This window comes from Phalacrocorax aristotelis, chromosome 1 (genome assembly GCF_949628215.1).
Source record: "Phalacrocorax aristotelis chromosome 1, bGulAri2.1, whole genome shotgun sequence".
NCBI lineage: Eukaryota > Metazoa > Chordata > Aves > Suliformes > Phalacrocoracidae > Phalacrocorax > Phalacrocorax aristotelis.
The window spans coordinates 105,025,232-105,046,209 of NC_134276.1; positions in this window are offsets into that span (position 1 = coordinate 105,025,232).

The following is a 20,978-nucleotide window of genomic DNA, read 5'->3' on the forward strand; positions in this document are numbered from 1 at the left end:
TCCCCAGGTTGCTAACTTAAATCTGACAGTTGTTGAGATTAGTGTGGATGCTATTTGCTTATATTAATCAAGAATGGATTGTTTATTAGGATTTTTGCTTTCAGATGTCCAGTGTGCTGTATTTTGTCTATATGAAGAATTGATAATCAAACATTTATGTCTAGTAAACCTATTTGTTGTTGGGCAATACCTAAGTTACTGGCAGACAGGAGACAGACATTCATCTGGTTTCATGGTTGCGTTCTCATAATCTCTGAATGTATTTGAGGTGGTCAAGCTTAAATCTGGATCAGGGATTGAAACACCCTAAGCAGTTTCATCATGTCCTTAGGAACACAACAACATGTCTTGTGTGGCATAACATCCTCATGTACTGGTGAGAGGATGTGGCTTGGTCTGAGTAATCTGGGAGAGAATGGAATTTCATTTTCAAGAAACCTGGGAAGAAGAGTTACTCATTCAAAGAAAGGAAGACTTTTTTTCCTCTCCCTGGTTCCCTCACTCCTTTCATTAATCATTCCTCTGAACTCCTTCTAACCAGTCATTCTGACTTACTGACTTATATATGATTTCCCTCTGACCCAAGGTCCTGTGCTTCTTATTCCTTTTGCTTTCCAGTACTGAGATTCCAGTCCTCTTTGCTTTTGCTCCTACTCTCCTCCTGCCATCCTTTGCTTGTATTAAAGGCCCGCTGAGAGATGCTGTGGATTCAAGAGATGCCGTCTTGAGTATGTCATTCTTTCTCCTTTTTTCGGCTCTGGATTGATGGTTACTAATGATTAGAATGTCTATGCAGAGTAAATATTAATAAAAAGCACGTAGTAATAAAAAAGAAAAAACACCCTTGCACTTAACCCCCTAAAAACTTTTATCTTTTGCTATACAGGGGCTTAAGTGATTCTTTGTTAAAAAAAGGCTTTATTTTCATTAATTTTTTTAATTGCTTCTGATTCCCTACACTCTCCCATGTAGATAAACTAACTAGATTATTCTGTGCTTATTTTTTTTCTTGTTATACACAATAGAAAATTAATAGCAAAGTTTCAGATTAGGAGAGCATACCTGTGTGAGTTCTGGAGACCTAGAGCACAGGCCAGTGCTGTGTAAGGAGCCACAAAGGATTAGGTTGCAGCAACGTGATTTGGTATATTGAAATGCTCAGATAAGCCCTTTAGAGGTACCCTGAGAATGCCTTGGTGATGAGAGGTGCAAAACATGTTTGACTGTGATGAAATCAGTGTCTGGGACTTGGGGAGAGAAGAAGGAAAGAATGTGACATAGGCATAATTAAGTCATTCCACAGTAAAACAGTATTTGACAATATTTGGCCAGAAGACTTGTTCTTAGCAGTGATTTTGGAACTGAGTGCTTCTGAATGCAAACTTCTTCCATAATGCATCTGGGCCATTATGCAATACCAGTCAAGGGGTTTAGGAGTCTTGGGAAGGAACCCTAATGGAATCAATGCTATCCAAGAGTGCATGCATTTCTGCTGCCCAGTGGATGAATCTAATTCTTTTGATGGGTCTGTCAGAGGAATGTGGGCATACATAACGTCACACCGATGTTGACACAACTTATTTATGAAGCACCACTTTCATGTCGCTGTCCAGTTTTCTTCTCACTGTATGTCTTGTGCTGTGGAAATATCTTTAGAAAACGGAACTAGAACACTGCTGTGCTTTACAGGATGACAACCACATTTGCAGAAGAGATGGAAGTCGGTGCAGGCAGGTTCTTATAATCTATATGATTCTGTATAGCTTGTGTATGTTGGGATGAGTATTCAAGAGAGCTGTGGTTCTGACTATCACCCTGCTCTCCATCCTGGAGAACGCAGTGTGTTTGCACAACTGTTGTACTTTGCTTATGCATTGGGACTATTTAATTCCTGACACCACCCTTCCAAGATAGACTCTACATGGGGATGTGTGCGGTAATGAATGTGCTCACTGAATTTTATATTAACTGTGAGTGACATTGTCTTATTTTCGTGCTTCATAACTATGTAACTTCAACTGTTAAATCAAAATCTTAGGGGAATCATTAAATGTGAACACATTTAAAGCCTGTTTAAGATTGTGAGATCTATAGTCAGCAAAGCTTGCTTTAAGCTAATTGTCCATGGTAGTGCCAGGGATAGAAAGTTGACTCAAGATGCCAAGTAATTAATTTTAATTTAGATAATGTTATAAAGCAAGGGGAGACTATAAGAGTGCCAAGATGTAAAACAGCCAAGAGTTAGAATATATGCCTTTGCACATTTTTGGGGTGTCAGGGAAAGAAGTTGATTTTCTTTTTTCTCACAGCGACATACAACTTTATGGAGGTGATAATTCAGTCATTTAAAAAATCAAGGCTTACTATATGAAACTTTAATTTACAATGGGTTTCAGGGAAGCCAAATAACTTAAGGTTTTCAGCAGTAAATAAAATGGGAGGAAATACTCTTTGCTTGTGAAATGGTTCTAGAGGCTTTTCTTCTGCAAAGATGACAAATAAGCATGTTGTTTGTGGAAACAAGCAACAGTTTCCAGGACAGTTACCAATGTGGAGAAACAAAAAAGGGCTTGCAAAAATTTCCAGGAATATGCACAGCACCTTTTTTAGGCAAATTCCGGTTAGACGATCATGCCTTGACTGAATAAAGTATAAACAAAAGTGTACAACCCTTACCTGATGTAAGGAAAAAGGCATATATACCAGACAAGATTTATTCAGTTCTGGCTTCCACTTTTAATTAACGCATAATTATTTTTTTCCGCAGTGAGGTGTACGTATTTTTTTCATGAGTCATTGGAGGATTCACCTTTCTGAAAACACTGTATCTGTATCAAATCTTAGAGACCGTTATAACAGTTTCAGAAGACTGAATTTTTAAACTATTTAAGGAAATACAGATGTATAATATTATGTGGCTTTGCTCAAAGGTGCACAAACCTATTTAAAGTATTATCATCATCAAATTAACATATCTTTAAAATTTATCCTGTCTACTGAGTATTTCAGTCCTAATTAGAATAAAGAGTTTGCTGCAGAGCACAACTGAGCCATCACAAACCTCTTTGTAAAACAAAAATTTGAAAGAACTATGTGATATGGTAGCAATTTAATGCTTTGAATATTTCATCTTTCAGGTGAAATATTGTACTTCTATGTTCAAATAAGAAAGCAAAAAATTTTGCAGGGCAAATTAATGACAACTTTGTATGACTTGGCACTGGTCGTAAGCACTGATTTGCTCTTTGAAGTCATGCAAGCAGACGTCTCAGTCCTCAGGCTGAGAAAAATCTAGTTGAAAGGTAAAGTTCTTGTATGAGTTTAAAGACTTGATTCATGAAGCCAGTGAAAACTGAGATTTAAAAAAATTACTGAGTCTCTGAAATAGTCATCAGCCCTTACTAGAGCCACAACCCAAGAAAGAGGAAAAAGTGCATTTGAAGAAGCTTAAACATTTGTTTTTGAGGCACCCAGAATTATAATTTCCACATTGCAAAGTTTTTGTCTTCATTCCCAGATGTTTCAACCTACATTTGGGTAACAAATCCCAGCTGTTGTAGTGGTTGAGAAGGTAGGCCTAACCTGTGTTGTCAGCTCTCTCAGCTGGTTTGTAGCTCTTGCTGATTTAAGTGGATTTGTTTTCAGGCTCAGAAAAGTATTACATAGAGTCAGATAAAGGACTAAGACTGTCATCGATATAGCCAAACTGTGCATGCTGTAGTGTTATTTCTCTTCCAAAGTCTGTTTTTCACTAGCTGCTGATTTGTGCAAACCCTTCATCACACAGGTTGAGGGCAGCTCTGGAGAAAAGAAAAATTGTTTACTTCTCCTGAAGTATTCTTAGTGACCTGAAAATTCACAAAATTTAAGTATGTTACCAAAATGATATCTAGGCATTTTCTGAGATGTTGTTTTTGCAACTAAGATATATGGATATTTCAAAATGAACAGCTGTTTCAAATAATATCAAAGGATTTAAACTTGAAGATTTGATGGATACAAATTGGTGGAACACATCAATTAAAAGTTTTGGTTCCATTTCATCCTATTTATTTATTGTCTGGAACAGATTTAGCCAAAAAATTCCTGTCAGCTTGAAATACCATTGTCCCATTTGGCAGCAGCTTTTTGCTATGCCAGATCAAGAAATTAGACTTTATAATTCAGTTTCTTGAGGGAAGAGAAATCAGTGAAATGAAGCCTGCATCTATCTCAGTTGTAACGTCTTTTATTTAACTGCATATTACTTTCCTGCTATAGGGTAATCGAGCAGCGTTTAGAGTGTTCGTGGTATCCTACACTTTCAGAAATCTCACCCAGACACTGTTGCCTCTGGACTCGGAGTGAAGCTAAAAGCAAACTTCTTGCAGCTGTTCTTCTACTGTACTTCTATAAAACTACACACCAAGAAAACCTGCTGAAGATGTACTGTCTTTGCTACAGTGAATAATTAGAAATTTTAAAAAATATTTTTTACCTGTCGTATTGTTATCCTTTGTTGTATTTTTTAACCGCTGCATACATTGGTATCTCTCACATTCCTTTTATAATTCAGTATTTAAACTTGAAATAGTGATTTCTGTAGGTGTATAAATTACCCCGTCTTATAGCAACAATAAGCTGTTGTTGCTTATATTACTCATTTCACACTCATGCATCTTTACTGATAGACAAATTATACTGCAATTTCGGTGTGTGAAAAAGTCTAAATCTGAATATTTTTTTTTGCAAAGCAAATTTGCAGTCTTTTAACAATAGAGGACCATATTTTCGTCTAGTGCTGCAGGAATTTTCTTACAATGTAACATGCTGTGGATTGGGATCTGAAAACTTGTGAAAAGAAAAGTGTTTAAGGCCAAAATACATTTTCCTGTTGGAAATTCTGCAGATAAACCTAAATACAATTTGTGTGTGTGTGTATATGCACATATAAATTAGATCCACTAATTGATGCCATAGCAAAGTATCAGGAAATAAATGAATTGCAAAAAAAACAAACCAGTTAATCACCACCGTTCTTAATTACAAATTATTAATTTCCATTTATAGGAAACTGCCTACAAAAACTACTGAAAAAACCACAATGTTCATTTTCATTCTCCATAAAAACTTGAAGGGAATTCCCCACCAGTTCCTTAAGAGAAGGCCCCTCCCTTCCCAAATGGGAGCACAAAAAAAATTCTTAAGACAAGTTTGTTTTCCGATGTGTTCTTTCCCAGGGAATTATATTAGTTTAAATACAGGAAAGAGTCCTTGGAAGTCTTCAAGTCTCTGTGAGTCAGATGTCTGCAGGTTGTATTGTGCCAGATTTGACGTCAAATGAAAACCTAATGGGGTTTTCCATTACCCTTCATAATGGAGATTCAATGGCATCTTACTATGTAAAATAACTAGATTCTATCTGGATGACCAGGACTGGTATTAAAAATCTGGTTTTGTTAACTGGTTTGTTAAAACACATTTTTAAAGGCTCAAAATGTTGCAAAAAGGGAAGGTATTAAGACTGAGTATACAGCAATATTAATTCTGAAATGTTTCACAACTTAATAAAATGTTAGTGCAGCACAGGCAACATCACTCCCATGGTTAGTCTGCACTAGTCTTTGTGGTGATGGCAAGCACCAATTACTCCTCTCTTTAAAACTGAGTACGCCTGCTGTCCAAGAGTGGGACATGCTGTTGCAAGTACAGTTGTTATTGCTGGTTGGAAATTTACTGAGGAAGCAAGGAAGTGTTGCCTCACAGCTGGGTTTGGCAGGCCCTCCCTGCAGTTGGGGGAGTAGGGAGCTCTATGGCCTTGGCCATGGGTGGCATCTTAACAAGTCTGCCCTAGGACCAGCATCCCTGCGTGACCCTGCAGCTGTTATACGAAACTTATGTTTTTGTCAGTTTTACTGAGTTGCTAAAAGATTCAGGGAGCTTCCAGCTCTTGAGTATTTTGGGGTTTGTTGTATTTATTTTTTCTTTATATTTTTGTCCTATTTGGGCTGAAACCAATTTCAAGAATTCTCACTTTCCCACAGACTGGGAATCCAGCTTCTTTGGCTAGCCACAGTTGTTCTCTAACCTGTCTCCCACACTACTGTACATTCTTGAACAGAGCTGTTGTCTTCAACTGAAAGTGAAGAAACAAAGGTGTAGACACAATAATTTGCCTTTGGCACATTCCCCCTTTTGCCCATTCTTCAGTAAATAATAATTTCAAATACGTAGAATTAAGCTCGTGCTTGCCAGGTTATTAAGTACCATCCCAGAAGTGTATGTCAGCTTGCCCCTAACCCTTCTGCTCTGTCTCCTGACAGGGGCTAGACCTCGAGGCTTCTGGTTACTTAGTTATGCAAGCAGTAGTCTTCTTGGGGAAAGCGGAAAGCACGTGACTTCTGTGCCTGAGACAGACCTTTTCAGAAGGGCTTGCTAGAGCATGAAGACAGACTTTGACCTATATTTAGGGAACATGTCAAACAGTCTCTAGCTTGGAAATGGCCGCAGCAAGTCCAACAGGTCTGCATCTGCCTATCCATCCTAGGCTAAATTGTAGATGTGTAGATGAGGCCAAGGAAAGAAAGCATTATGAGGAGCTGAAAGATAATGGTAGATGAGCAGCTCAGGAAGAGTCAGGAATACTGGAAGTCTGTAGTTAGGTGAAATGGTAAAAGCCATAAGACCATTATTCAAAGATTTTTTAGGGCAGGCTTAGAAATTTGTCCAAAGAGGTAGAAATCCAGGAGTAGAGATCAAAATAGTAGCTGAATAATGGAGAACTCCTACATCTAGCCCAATCTTGTGGGAAACAGCAGAGTAATGGGAGTATGGATTTTTAAGTCGCGGTTAATATAATGTTACCCGTATAATGTAGAGCTTGATTTTACATGAAAGGAATGGATTTCTTCTCAGTTGGGAGCCAAAGTCATAGTTGCTGCCTTTGCCAGTGTGCTCTGAAAATCATCTCAGACAGCTTCTGTTAAATGCCACTGTCTGGTTTACAGGGACAAACCTGTGGTAGATTGCAGTGACTGGCCTCTTAGCTCTGCCTGTCTATGGTGCTCTGCCATGCCCAGACAGGAAAAGGAATATTGCATATGTTACTAACAACTCCTTTTTTCCAGATAAGGAAAAGTCACCCAATTTTTTCCCTGCATTCTTGGCAGCTGGTGGTTGAGAATTTTTCATAAAAAGAAAATGAAAATAATCCTGGGGATTACTCGGTGGAGAAATTTCCAATGTCTGCCTTAGCAACTCACCAGTTCCCTCCTTTCCTTGATAAACCTCTCAATTATAAACAATATAAATAGATCCTTTGTCTCATAGCACCCACAGTTGCAAGCTAAGCACAGTGGAGCACAAAACTGAGGTGAAGACAGTGAGATTCTTCATAGCATGAATCATGTTGAATTTGGCTTGCTCCCAAAAGTACATATTAGCAGAGAAGTCTGTTACCTGAATGAGGTTAAATCATGATGGAATATGTGGTAGCAAGAGAAGTGGTATAGAAGCAGTACATTGTACATAAAGTGTATTTTCATGTGGTTATGTTTTGTTTTGTTGCGAGTCAAAGTGCTGATGATCTGTTAGGTAATCTGCTGGGGAACAGTGATATGTGGAACTCTCTTCTGCCATGCTCCTGCTTGAGCAATCACCAAGTGAAAGATGGGCGTGGTGCAAATTGATGGGGCTGCTTACGGTTATGTTCCTAGAAAGGAACAATGTGGGCACCAGCAGGCAGGAAAGGTACAGATCCAGTTTATGTGTGCATCAGTTGCCCAAAAGCAACATGAGATACGGACACTGATAACATCTACATTTAGGAAAATGAGGACAATTACACTAATCCAGGAATACTGGTGTTCACCCAATCTTACTCCTGTGCTCTGTGTGTGCCTGTGCATCTATGTTTCTCATTGCCCCACTATCAGAGTGTGTGGATAGATAACAGCTTTCATATGACTGGGGGACCAAGACACTGGAGAAGACCATAGCACATCCCAGAAAAAAATAAATTGATCTCTGTCACAGACTTCCTAAATTCACTGGATTGCCTGTTATAATTCGGACTTGGTTCCCCCTGCAAAATGCATATTGACAGAACAGCTCTGCTTCAGAGGGTTACATGAGGATAAATGCATTCAAGGTTTGTGAGCCACACAGGTGATGTGTGCTGGTGTTGGCTGGGATAGAGTTAATTTTCCTCACAGTAGCTAGTATGGGGCTGTGTTTTAGATTTGTGCTGGAAACAATGTTGATACAAAGATGTTATCACTATTGCTGAGCAGTGCTTACAGAGAGTCAAGGCCTTTTCAACTTCTCACACCACCTACCAGCGAGTGGGCTGGGGGTGCACAAGAAGCTGGGAGGGGACACAGCCAGGACAGCTGACCCAAACTGACCAAAAGGATATTCCATACCATATGACATCATGCTCAACATATAAAGCTGGGTGAAGAAGAAGGAAGCAGGAGATGTTTGGAGTTATTGTGTTTTATTTTCCTGAGTAACCATTACTGGTGGTGGAGCCCTGCTTTCCTGGAGATGGCTGAACACCTGCCTATGACGGGAAGTAGTGAATTCCTTGTTTTGTTTTGCTTGCGCACAGAGCGTTTGCTTTCCTTACTAAACTTTATCTCAATTCACAAGTTTTCTCACAGAATCACAGAATGGTAGGGGTTGGAAGGGGCCTCTGGAAGTCATCTTGTCCAAATCCCCCTGCTTGAGCAGGTACACCTACAACAGGGGGCACAGGATCACGTCCAGAAGGGTTTTGAATATTTCCAGGGAAGGAGACTCCACAAACTCCCTGGGTGGCCTGTTCCACTGCTCTGCCACCATCACAGGAAAGAAGTTTTTCCTTTTATTCAGGTGGAACTTCCTGTGTTCCAAATTGTGCCCATTGCCCCTTGTCCTGTCGTTGGGCACCACTGAAAACAGTCCAGCCCCATCTGCTTGACACCCACCTTTCAGATATTTATAAGTATCGATAAGATCCCCTCTTCAGTCTTCTCTTCTCAGGCTGAACAAACCCAGGTCTCTCAGCCTTTCCTCATAAGGGAGATGCTCCAGTCCCCTGGTCATCTTGGTAGGTCTCTGCTGGACTTGCTCAAGCAGTTCCACGTCCTTCTTAAACTGGGGGGCCTAAAACTGGACACAATACTCCAAATGTGGTCTCACTAGGGCAGAGTAGAGGGGGAGGATAACCTCCCTCGACCTGCCGGCCACACTCCTTTTTATGCACCCCAAGGTACCCTTGGCCTTCTTGGCCATAAGGGCACATTGGTGGCTCAGGGTCAGCTTGCTGTCCACCAGCACCCCCAGGTCCTTCTCAACAGAGCTGAGAAGGCATGTAGCATAGCCACATGAGTCACAAGCATCTGTCTTTGAATGTGTCCTATTTGATTAATAGAATCTTACAGGCACTTCGGCCTTTCTTCATATCAGGGCCCACAAACAGCGTGAGTAGTTTTCTACTTCATAGGTTGCCTGGAGGTGACAAATTTTCCCCACTTTTGCTATATTCAAAAGCATTTATCCTGCAGGCATGAAATTCGGAATGTGATTTTTTCCTTTTTGACTTACTGATATAATCAAAGTCTTCCTCTTGCTGATGGTAAATGCAGTCTTAAAAAAATCTATGAGGATAATGGTTATAGAATCCAGGGATAAAAGCTCCATCTTTAGCTTGACACTTTTTCCACATGGCTTAGTCATAAAGTCTAAAAAAATTTTGCAGCCAGGTAATAGAACTTTTCAAAGAATGGCTTCACTTGGTTGAAAGACAAAGATTGTTCCTGATGTGTCAGACTGTAAGTGTCAAGCCTGGGCAGGGAGGTGATTGCTCTGTCGTGTCATTCTGCACTGTCATCAGGGTAAAATGAATAAGGATGCTTTTGGCTTTTGTCATAGCTCTGCTTAGATAAAAAGCTGTATGGGTTTATTTTGCTTTTTAAAATCATATCCATCTATTATAGCACAGTCAAGGGTCACTTTGCTCCTGAAAACCTCTACAGTGTTTTATTCCCTGAACATACCTCCCTTTGCTCACTGTGTTCTGTGGTCAGCACACACTGCTAGTAAAATGTTAATATCTGGGTATAAGCTCTTCTTCCCAGAAAGAAACCTCTAATTACCTGTAGATCAGCTCTTATTCTATTTGTGATTCTGGTGCAGTGTGAAGGTAAATGTAAAACGAAGGCCAGAAGCTAGTCTTTTTGGTAGGGGAAGAAGTATCTTCCTTTTATATTCCTGTATATTCCTTGCTTCATAGAGTAAGTCCCAGAGAGAGAGCGGAAAGCACAGCAGGAATGTGAAGGGCATATCTCTATCACTGAGAAGTTCCTGAACAACCTTCTTTTTTTCTGGAGGAGACAGTGGAATTGAAGTTAGGAAGCCTAATTGTGTCCCTGAAAAGGGAATGGGTCCTGTGCAGCTTCTTGTAGAATAATGATTTCATTAAATAAAATCCGAAAAGGTGTCTTGTCTCACACTCTGTAGCTGCTATCTTGTGATTTTTCTTCCCTCTTTTGAAATGGGGAAAAAATTCTTACTGCCTATTCACAAATTGAGGAGTTTTGAATTTCTACATCAATAATATATATTAAATGTCAAAGAACTTGGTTTACAGAATGTTTCCGGAATGGATAACTTAACACCACCAAATACCCTCTGTTATCCTTTACTTGGAAGTAGGACAATTAAAACACAAAGGAAAGTTTATTTGTACAGAGAAACATGTTAATGACTGTCACCATTAGTCACTTGATGCAGGTGGAGTTGGTGTGGGAAGAGGAAGCAAATATAATGGGGGATGAGATGTTTCCAGCCATTTACACAGATGGCCTAAATCTTGAGTCCTTGTAAATACATGTTTCATTGCACCCTGTTTGTACTTAGTCTCAAATTTTACTTTTGCTTCCCATACATTAGCTCAACATGGCAAGGAAACATTTGTTTTAATCCACCTCTGTATCAGTTTTGCTAGATCCTGACCAGTGAATATCATATCGCCCTGTTTTCTATTGAGCTATAGTGATTGGTGCCATATACAGCCTTGTCTACTTGACTCCTACTCAGTTTAGTTTTGTGAGAACTCTCTTACTGAGTTTTTCAAGATTTTTTAAAAAACGCAGTTCCAGGCTTAAACAGCATAGGAGGTGAAAGGAAGACACTGGCAGTGTCTCTGTGATGTAGATGACTGTGTGAACCTGTCAAACCCCTGAAAACAAGGCTAGACACATCAGTTGGGGCTCATATGGTAGGGTAACAACAGGAAACCTGGTGTGGACCTCCTATACCTCAAGAGGTTTCTTCTTTGCAAAAATGCACATGTGTACACACACTCACACACCTCAAGAATAAACATGAAATCAGAGCAGCAATTATTGCCAGTTCCACTCTCAAGACTAATTAACAATAATTTTGTTAATGGGCCTCTCAAAAAATGTATGGGAAATGTTGAGAATTATCACTTTCTTTTCCAAAGCGTAAACAGCTTTATCAGCAGTGTTCTGCCAATTACCTGGCAAAGGCCTAATCTATCAAATCTTCTCAGTGACCATTTGTAATTTTCTGAAAAATAAACATTTTGACTCTTAGGTAGGAGTTAATATTTGGCCATTGGTCCAAGAGTATGACTATGGTCATAACCAAGCAATGAAATGAGCATGTGTTCTTACAAAAAAAGTACTATTTTGGAGAAAACAGATCAATGGCTGTTTGCTTGAGATAACATAGGAACCTCTATTTTCTACAGGCATCAAAGCTAGAAAATAAGGACTGTTACTTTAGATACTTCAGCTGTGATTTCTCCAAATCATCAACAGGAAATTCACTGGGCTCCTGAAGACCTGTAGTAGACATCCAGTCTGTTACCAGTGATGATATCCAAAGGGGGAATTATGCCAAAATGGCTTGCCAGAAAGCAGTTTCTGTAAATCACTTGAAGGTGAAGGAAATATTTCCCTCTCCCTTTTATGAAAATATTAGTATTTACTTAATAACTTTCCATTTCTTTCAGCTTCTCCTGCTTTGTTTGATATATTAGAAAATTTATCAAAACATGGTTCTGAAGCAAATTGAATTGTCACAATAAGAAAAATAGGGTGGCAAAATAATGAAAAGAAAAATTACATTTTTGAAGTCATTAATGTTTAAAGAACAATAAAACTGGCAGCTGTGTCAAAACTATTTCTTAATTGGTCTACATTTACAAAAGATCTTACTTTTGGCACTGGGAAATATACAATATATTTATATTCTCCTTTTTTCACAAAAACTGAATTGGAAAATTTAGCATCAAGTGAAAGTACCATCTTCACTGGGTGTATGCTCTCTTATATTTAGAGGTACAGAGTTTGCTGAAAATCAGTCATTTTGACTTCATATGGGTATCCAAAAAGCAGGACCTCAGATCTCACTAGCCCCTTCTGAAGCTATTGAAGGTCAGTGGTTTTAGAGAAATAATACTTAAAATATAAAGAAATGCAAAGCCTTTCAATCTGAAAGCAGTTAGTTCCAGTGTTGTTTTTTTTTATTTGTCAAATTAAATGAACACTTAGACTGACAGCTCTCTTGGCTGGACAAATCTTCCAGTATCTTTGGCAGATCCTGGACTTGGCTTTCTCTGTGAAGTGCCTTGTTGTTTCTCCCTCTGCTGCCAGGACACACACAGGCACTCACATTCTCTTCCTGGCCACTTCTCACTCACCCTCCCTGCACGTCTCTTTCTCCCAAACAGCCCCTCTTCAGCACTCCTACCTTAAACTTGATCCTCTTTTTTTTCCCTGCCTGCTGGCAAGATATATGTTTGAAAGACAGGTGCCCTCTCATTCCCCTGTGAAAAAAGAAAGGCACTCTTGCTACTTAGGTACCATAAAGGCCACAGTAGAGAGACTTAGGCAGCTACAGATACCCTTCCTCAACTCCTTCTTGGCTGCACTGAATGTCCTTACATCTAGAGGTTTTTGAAATACATATCTTGTGAGAGATCTTTCAGATTTTTTTTGTTCCATTAGCAAGCCTGATCATAGCTGATCTTTGCATTCAGAGTATGTTTATTATTATACCAAATTAATGCACACTACTCAATCGACACTCCCACCCAGTTTGGTGTCATCTGCAAACTTACTGAGGGTGCACTCAATCACTTCGTCCAGATCATTGGTGAAGATGTTAAACAAGACTGGACCTAAAACTGAGCCCTGGGGAACCCCGCTTGTGACTGGCTGCCAACTGGATTTAGCTCCATTCACCACAACTCTCCGGGCTTGTTCATCCAGCTAGTTTTTACCCAGCAAAGAGTACACCCTCCAAACCATGAGCTGCCAGCTTCTCTAGGAGGATGCTGTGGGAGACAGTGTCAAAGGCTTTGCTAAAGTCCAGGTAGACAACGCCCACAGCCTTCCCCTCATCCCACTAGGTGGGTCGCCTGGTCATAGAAGGAGATCAGGTTGGTCAGGCAGGACCTGCCTTTCATTAAGCCTTGCTGGCTGGGCTGATCCCCTGGTTGTCTTGCATTTGCCTGGTGAGCTCACTCAAGATGCATCACTCCATAATCTTCCCAGTACTGAGGTCAGGCTGACTGGCCTGTAGTTCCTCAGATCCTCCTTTGGCCCTTGGGTGTCACATCAGCAAGCCTCCAGTCATCTGGGACCTCCCTTGTTAACCAGGACTGCTGATAAGTGATGAAGAGTAGCATGACAAGCTCCTCCGCCAGTTCCCTCAGTACTCTTGGGTGGATCCCATCGGGCCTCACAGACTTGTGAGTGTCCAGGTGGAGCAGCAGGTCGTTATCTGATTCCTCCTGGATTACAGAGGGTTTATTCTGCTCCCTGTCCCTGCCTTCCAGCTGAGGGGGCTGAATACCCCAGGGATAACTGGTCTGGCAGTTAAAGACTGAGGCAAAGATGACATTAAGTACCTTAGCCTTTTCCTCATCTTTGGTGGCAATGTTCCCCTCCACATCTAACAGAGGATGGAGATTTTCCTTGGCTCTCTTTTTGTTGTTAATGTATTTGTAAAAACATTTTTTGTTATCTCTTACACCAGTGGCCAGACTGAGTTCTAGCTGGGCTTTTGCCTGTCTAATTTTCTCTCAGCAAGACTTAACAAGATCCCTGTACCCTTCTTGAGTTGCCTGCCCCTTCTTCTAAAAGTGGCAAACTCTCCTCTTTTTTTTCCGGAGTCCCAGCAAAAGCCCCCTGTTCAGCCAGCCCAGTCGCCTTCCCTACTGGTTGACATGGTCAACCACATGGTGACCCCACATGGTGACAGCCTGCTTCTGTGTCTTCAAGACTTCCTTCTTGAAGAAGAACCAGCCCTCCTGGACCGCTTCACTCTTCAGGACTTCCTCCCCAGGCACTCTCCCAACCAGTGCCCTGAACAGGCCAAAGTCTGCCACCTGGAAGTCCATGCTATTGGTTTTCCTGACCCCCTCCTTACTTCTCCAAGAATCAAGAACTTTGTCATATCATGGTTGCTAAGCCCAAGACGTCACCTGACATCTCCCACCAGTCCTTCTCTGTTTGTGAACAGGAGGTCAAGTGAGGCACTTCCCCCGGCAGGCTGACTTACCAGCTGTGTCAGGAAGTTACCTTCCACACACTCCAGGAACCTTCTAGAATGTTTACTTTCTGCTGTGTTGTATTTCCAGCAGACATCTAGTAAGTTGAAGTCCCCCACTAGAACAAGGGCTAGTGATTTTGAGACTTCTGCCAGCCACTTGTAGAATGTTTCATCTACCTCCTCATCCTGGTTGGGTGGTCTAAAACAGACCTACAGCAGGATATCTGCCTTGTTGGCCTTCCCCCTCATCCTTACCAATAAGCACTCAACCTTATCATCACAGTCATTGAGCTCCATACAATCGAAACTCTTCCTAACATACAGAGCCAGAAGAAGATGGTATCTGATCATTAAATTTCTTACAGGAAAAACTAGGCATATGCAATAAACTGCAACTATCCTAGTTATAACGAATCCAGTGGACTGGCTAGAAAAGTAACTGGGTAAAATAAATAGGATAGTGTAAAGTAATCTAGTTTTTCCCTTCTCTGGCCAATGTTCTTGAAGCAGTTTCCATTTCAGAGATGCAATCTCACGTGTAATACTCTCACTTTATAGGTACATTACTTGATGGTCTGGACAGATTACATTCTGTGTCTGTAACTAGAATCAATGCCACATTTTTTGCTATTGTGTATTTGGACACCACAGACATGCAAGTTAATTACATTGAGCACACCATTTATTTACAAAATTGAATTAATTTTTTATGTGAATGCAGTAGCTAATCTATGACTATGAAAATGCAGAGAAAAAAAATTAAAACAAACTTTAGAAACATTACCTCTTGCTGGTGTTGTAACACAGAAACATAAATATAATCTGGTGAACCTTTACATTGTTAATAGCATCTCAATTCCTTTTTGGTGGAAATATAGGCTCTGACATTGGCTTACACTGTATACATATGTGCATTATTCCTTACCCTCTTCATGTGCTCAGGCAAGCTGTCAGCTTGCTTTGGGATGCAGTGCAGAAATCTTTATCTCTCAAAGCAAAAGTCTATGGCAGTTAATACTAGACATACTACCCTCAAGTACATTAGCTCATGTGGAGTACTCTTACCAACTAAAGCCTGCTTGTTTGGACCTTTAAAAATTTTTCCAGTGAAGAAAATGTCCAGTCTGCTGTAATTTTATATGACAAAGAAATAAACAAAATAAATGTTGGAAGTGGGAAATTTATCAAAGACATATAAATACATATAAATATTTTAAAATTTACAGTGTGTCTCTACATTGTATCTTTGACTACAGTGCAACTTGCAGCATGTAATGTGTTGCTATTCTGGCTGTATTGGCATCACTGTGAACATTATTATTCCTCTATTAGTTTTTGGCTTTTCTTGGCAGTTTTAATTTTCAGAAAGAGCATTTTGTGCTTTGCTCATTCTTAAACAGTATGCTGGTTCCAAAGTCCCCTCCTGTTGAGAAATGAAATTAAATATTGCACTCCCTGGCTTCAATTACCATGTTCTTAATTACCCATTTGCAGAGAAATTTTTGATATGTGAGCATAGCAATATGACAATCAGAACATTTCAGAATGTTACAGGTGGGTTTTATTTGTGTTATTAAAAGCTATGCCCGAGTCCTCTTCTGGCTTTTGTCCCTGTAGAAAGCCTGGCCCTCCTCCAGAGACCATTTTTGCTTGAGAGACTGGAAAGAGACTCATAAAAAACTTGTTCTGAATTTGGAAATTGAGCAGAAAAGGAGTGCATATTAATTCCAATTGCCTGCATTGTGAAGTTAAGAATATAACTTCAAAAGGGTAACAGAGAATGGGAAATGGAGATTAAGAGAATGTAGGCTAAAAATGTCATGTCTGATGCCTGAATAAAGCAATAGGTAATAATAAGCTTATTAATGCTACTAAATGCTGAGGATAAGTCCTAGCACACACTTAAGCCACTGAGAGATTAGCAAATAGCTGGGCTGAAGAAGCTACCGAAGGAAGATTTATCCCTGGAAAAAAATCACAATTACCTACCAGAAAGTAACTGATATAATGCAGGGCATTTGAGTGTGAATGAACTACCACGTGTATGCTTATGAGACATTTTTTAAATAATTGTATCTAACGGAATTACTCATCCCTGTTAAAATACATGCAAAAGTATTATTGTCCCAGTATTTTTAACGACGTTAAAAGAATGAGTGGAAATCATTGCTTCAGTTTGTAAATGTCACTGTAGTGCAACATGGTGATTGCAACAGAGTGTTACTCTCTGGATGACCAGTGGGGAACAACCATGGCACATCTGAATCGAAATATTTTTATTTGAAACAGAAGCATGTCCAGTTTTTGACTGAATTCCTTGGGCTTAGATTTTCAAATGGTATATAACCAATCCGTCTCAAAAAATCACTTCCCAGTTAATAAATAGTGATATTTGCAGGAACGGGTAATGTGAATGATTCATCTGGGGATCTGTGCAGAGGCAGCCAAAGTGCTACTGAAATCCCTTCTCCATTTCCATGGCTGTGGCTTAAAAATTAACTCTGAGCCTCTATATGTGTTAAAAGTAATTTTCGCCATGTTGTGTCTAAAACTCTTGACCATTTCTTACTGCAAGCATTAATAACTTCTTGAGAAATAACAATCTCTGCTTTAATGAAACAATGAACAGTGTTAATGATCAGAGAGTCAGATGTATGGCATTTTGCCTCTTTGAAATACTAAGCAAGCTGTTCAGGAGAGTTAAGTTCCTTAGAATTAATTTGCAAAAATAGTCCCTGTTCTCCTTTTTATTTACTTCTTTTTGGTGTGTCTTTTCCCTGACTGTAATCAAAAGTTAGTACTTTCAGAAAAATATTGCATGACTCTCATTCTGCCTGGAATTTCAGGAAACTTCCAAGATGCCTGGATGGCTAGGAGACGGCTTTTTTTTTTTTAGTTACTAGAGCTGTTTTTCTGTGACAATGGAGTTTCTTTATCTTATCTTCTGTCTGAAGGGGACCCTTAAAAATTTTGAAATCATTCCTGGAAGAAAAAGTATTCATCACTGAACTCAGGAGAGCAGCTTGAGCTAAATCCACTCTCGGTCCCCATCAGGGAGACAGGGGAGGGAGAGTCCCGCTGCGATAGGAACAAGACAAAGTTTTAGTGGGTTGTTTTCCAGCTGCTTCCAGCTTCCTGGGGATGCAATGGATAAGCAGGGTAAAAGTATAAACCAGTGCTGTTTTAAGACTACTTTAATTTATGCTTGATATCAGGGTGGCTTCTGGCTGGAAAGATTCAGTTCATTAACACAGCAGAATAGAGAAACAGATTCCCTCCTCCCCTTAGCATTTCAGAGCAGCAACGCAAGCTGAGCATTTCCTTTGGAGGGGATCAGTCCAAAGCCACAGACTCAGAACAGGAAGGAGTTCTCATTCATTCTGGATGGGAAAAAGTATTTGACAAGAAAATATAGGCCAACGTAGACTATAATGGTTCCATATAGTTTTAACTTTATGATGCCTTGGCCACTTCCACATATTTACTTTTCTCCAAGATAACAGAGACAGAATTCCCAGTTCTCATTTTTATTTCTTTTTTTTTTTCTTTTTCTGACGTTTGGGTTCATTAGCTATTTCCCAGAATATAGTTGTTGATTTCTCTTTCACTACAGTATTTTCAATTATCTTTTAATTCAGTCCAATCCTGACTATTGGCAAAATGAATAAGCTTTTTGTTGTTCCAGAAATCATAAACTCCAGAAAAATACAGTCTTGAGAGTGTTCAGGAAAATACGATCCAATCTGAAAATACAGCATTTGGCTCGTAATGTGGAGCTGGTCGCTGAGCATCCTGCTGGAGACTTGTGGCAGGGGTTTTCTCTCAGGGATCTCTGGACAGCTGTGAAGCTGGTGTCTGAAGCAGTTTGCTTCATGCATGTCCTGTTCTCGGCCGGGATAGAGTTAATTTTCTTTTTAGTAGCTGGTACAGTGCTGTGTTTCAGATTTAGTATGAGAGTAATGCTGATAACACACTGATATTTTAGTTGTTGCTAAGTAGTGCTTACACTAGCCAAGGACTTTTCCAGCTTCCCATGCTCTGCCGGGTGCACAAGAACTCGGGAGGGGAGGGGGCGCAGCCAAGACAGCTGACCCAAACTGGCCAAAGGGATATTCCATACCATATGATGTCATGCTTAGTATATAAACTGGGGGGAGTTGGCTGGGGGTCAGTGGTCGCTGCCTGGGGACTTGCTGGGCATTGGTCAGCAGGAGAGGGAGAGGCAAAGTACTCACCACCCATCCTCAGCACTCCCACGTTCACATTGTTGCACACAGGTGAAAGATGCCAAAAAACTTTCAGAAGGGTTGAGCATCTCTTTAGGAGCCTCTCTTTCCACCTCACTCTTTTCCCCTAACCTCCACTCACACAATGCATAAGGTCTGGGGCATGCACATGATTTTTGTCCCACTGAGCACAAGTGGATTTCCATAAAAATTGTCCACAAGACCAGGCTAACCAAAAATTTTCCATCACAAGTATTTTTAGATGTTTTGTGTTTTAAAATTTGTTTTTAATTTTTTCTGTTTAGTTTATTTCATTTTTACCACATTGAAAACTGTGTTGCTAATAGCACTGGTAGTTTTCCTGAACAGGTATTAAAAGAGAGAGGTCAGTTAGAGCTTTCTGTCAAAGAGGGAACTACCATAGTTTTTGAAAATCAAATCAATGACCATTTTTCCTCAGAGTTTGCTACCCCTTTCTCAGGTTCTGTTGGCCTCCTTGAGGATGGTAGTCCAAGAAAGGCACCAATACTTCTGCTACCTGGCCCTTACCCAAGCCCTAAAAAGGAATAAACTTGAATAGGCAATGCTGGTACTCCATTCCTCTTTACAAAAGTTTTTGAAAATTTGCATAGTTTGCAATCAAATATAGACTACTGAAACAGTTTGTGAAGTAGAATTAGCATTTCTATCCAGGTCCAATAAATAATTTGTATCAGGGCTTTTTCATGTGTATTTAGTGGCCAATCTTTCATCGGAATGTTGTTTAATATGGGAAATAAGTGTTTCCATCTTCCTTGTCTCCAATTAACTGTGTTTCTGTAGCTGCTATTTATTTTTGTAACCATAGTGATGAAATCTATTTATTGGCTACAGCCATAACACTTCTAAATAAGTATTTATGTTTATTTCATGTCCACAAGCCTGAACACTACATTAACACAATTATAATATAAGTTTGAGGAATATATCCTTGAAACACTCATATCTGTTTCCTTGTGATGCATCAAATATTTTAAAGTTGTGATACTTCAAGAAGTTACAGTGTTCTCTCTAGCATTTCTGCAGTAAATTTTATGCAATACTGAAAAACAATCTAAGATCTCCCTGATCTTTTTTTTGATATCTAGCTTCAGATAGCTTATAGAGAATAGTACAGTCCCTGCTAGATGTGGTTGGTGTGGAGTAGTTACTAACATTCCTAAAGATCCATCCAGAGCATCTTCCTTCCCGTTTTTTCTTCATTTTTTTGTGGCATCCAAAAATCAGTGGTCAGACCCATTCCAGCTCAGACATGGAGGCCCCCCAAGGCAGAGGGCACAGCACCTGACAGCTCTTTGTCCTTGGCGTGACCCAAAGATTGATTGATATTCAAAATACCATAGGTACCTGATTGAAACGTAACATGCTAGAAAGCACCTACATCAAAAAGCTTGCCATTATCTGTCTGCCTAGAAACCCTAATCCCTAATTACTAGTTTCTGCTAGTGCAATACAGATACAGGGGGAAGACAAACCCCAAACAAACAAAATAAAAACTGTCTTGTGAAAGTTTTCAAATCAATTATACAAACTGTGATAGACAAATATAGCGAGACAAGGATGTAGAAGGAGGCTAATGATCAGCAGTGCTCTTGGTGCATTGACAGCCAAGATAGGATCAAATTTTAGTAGGCAGTGGCTCCTGTATGAAATTCTGAGGAATATTTGGGCAACTATGCCAAAGTTTGGAGAAAATGCTTCCCAGTCACAAGGGTCAATGTGGGAAGAGGCACGAAGACGTTTGTTGAATATGTAACACACTGAGCATGGAGTTTAGAGGTAACTTTGGCAGAGTTATTCTTTAATGGGTATGGAGTATTGAAAAGCATTCTGACAGTAAACATTATTTTCTTCTGCAGGCAAATATTACCTGAATATTTATTTTCTTCATCTTTAATTTGAAGGATTTCTCCCATTACACCCAAAGTAGATGCAAAATTAAAAACTACAGCTGCCTTAAAAATATTGTTTCTTTTCCTTTGACACAAAAATACCTCTATATCTTGATATTTATTCACAGGCCTTCAGAGGAACCCTGTTTAAACACTGTAAAAAGTACATTTATTAATATACAGGTCAATATAGAATATAATGACAATTACGAAAAGCAGTATACAATGAAATGTGGTAGCCCCCATTTTTGGGTTACCTAAGTGGAGTGGG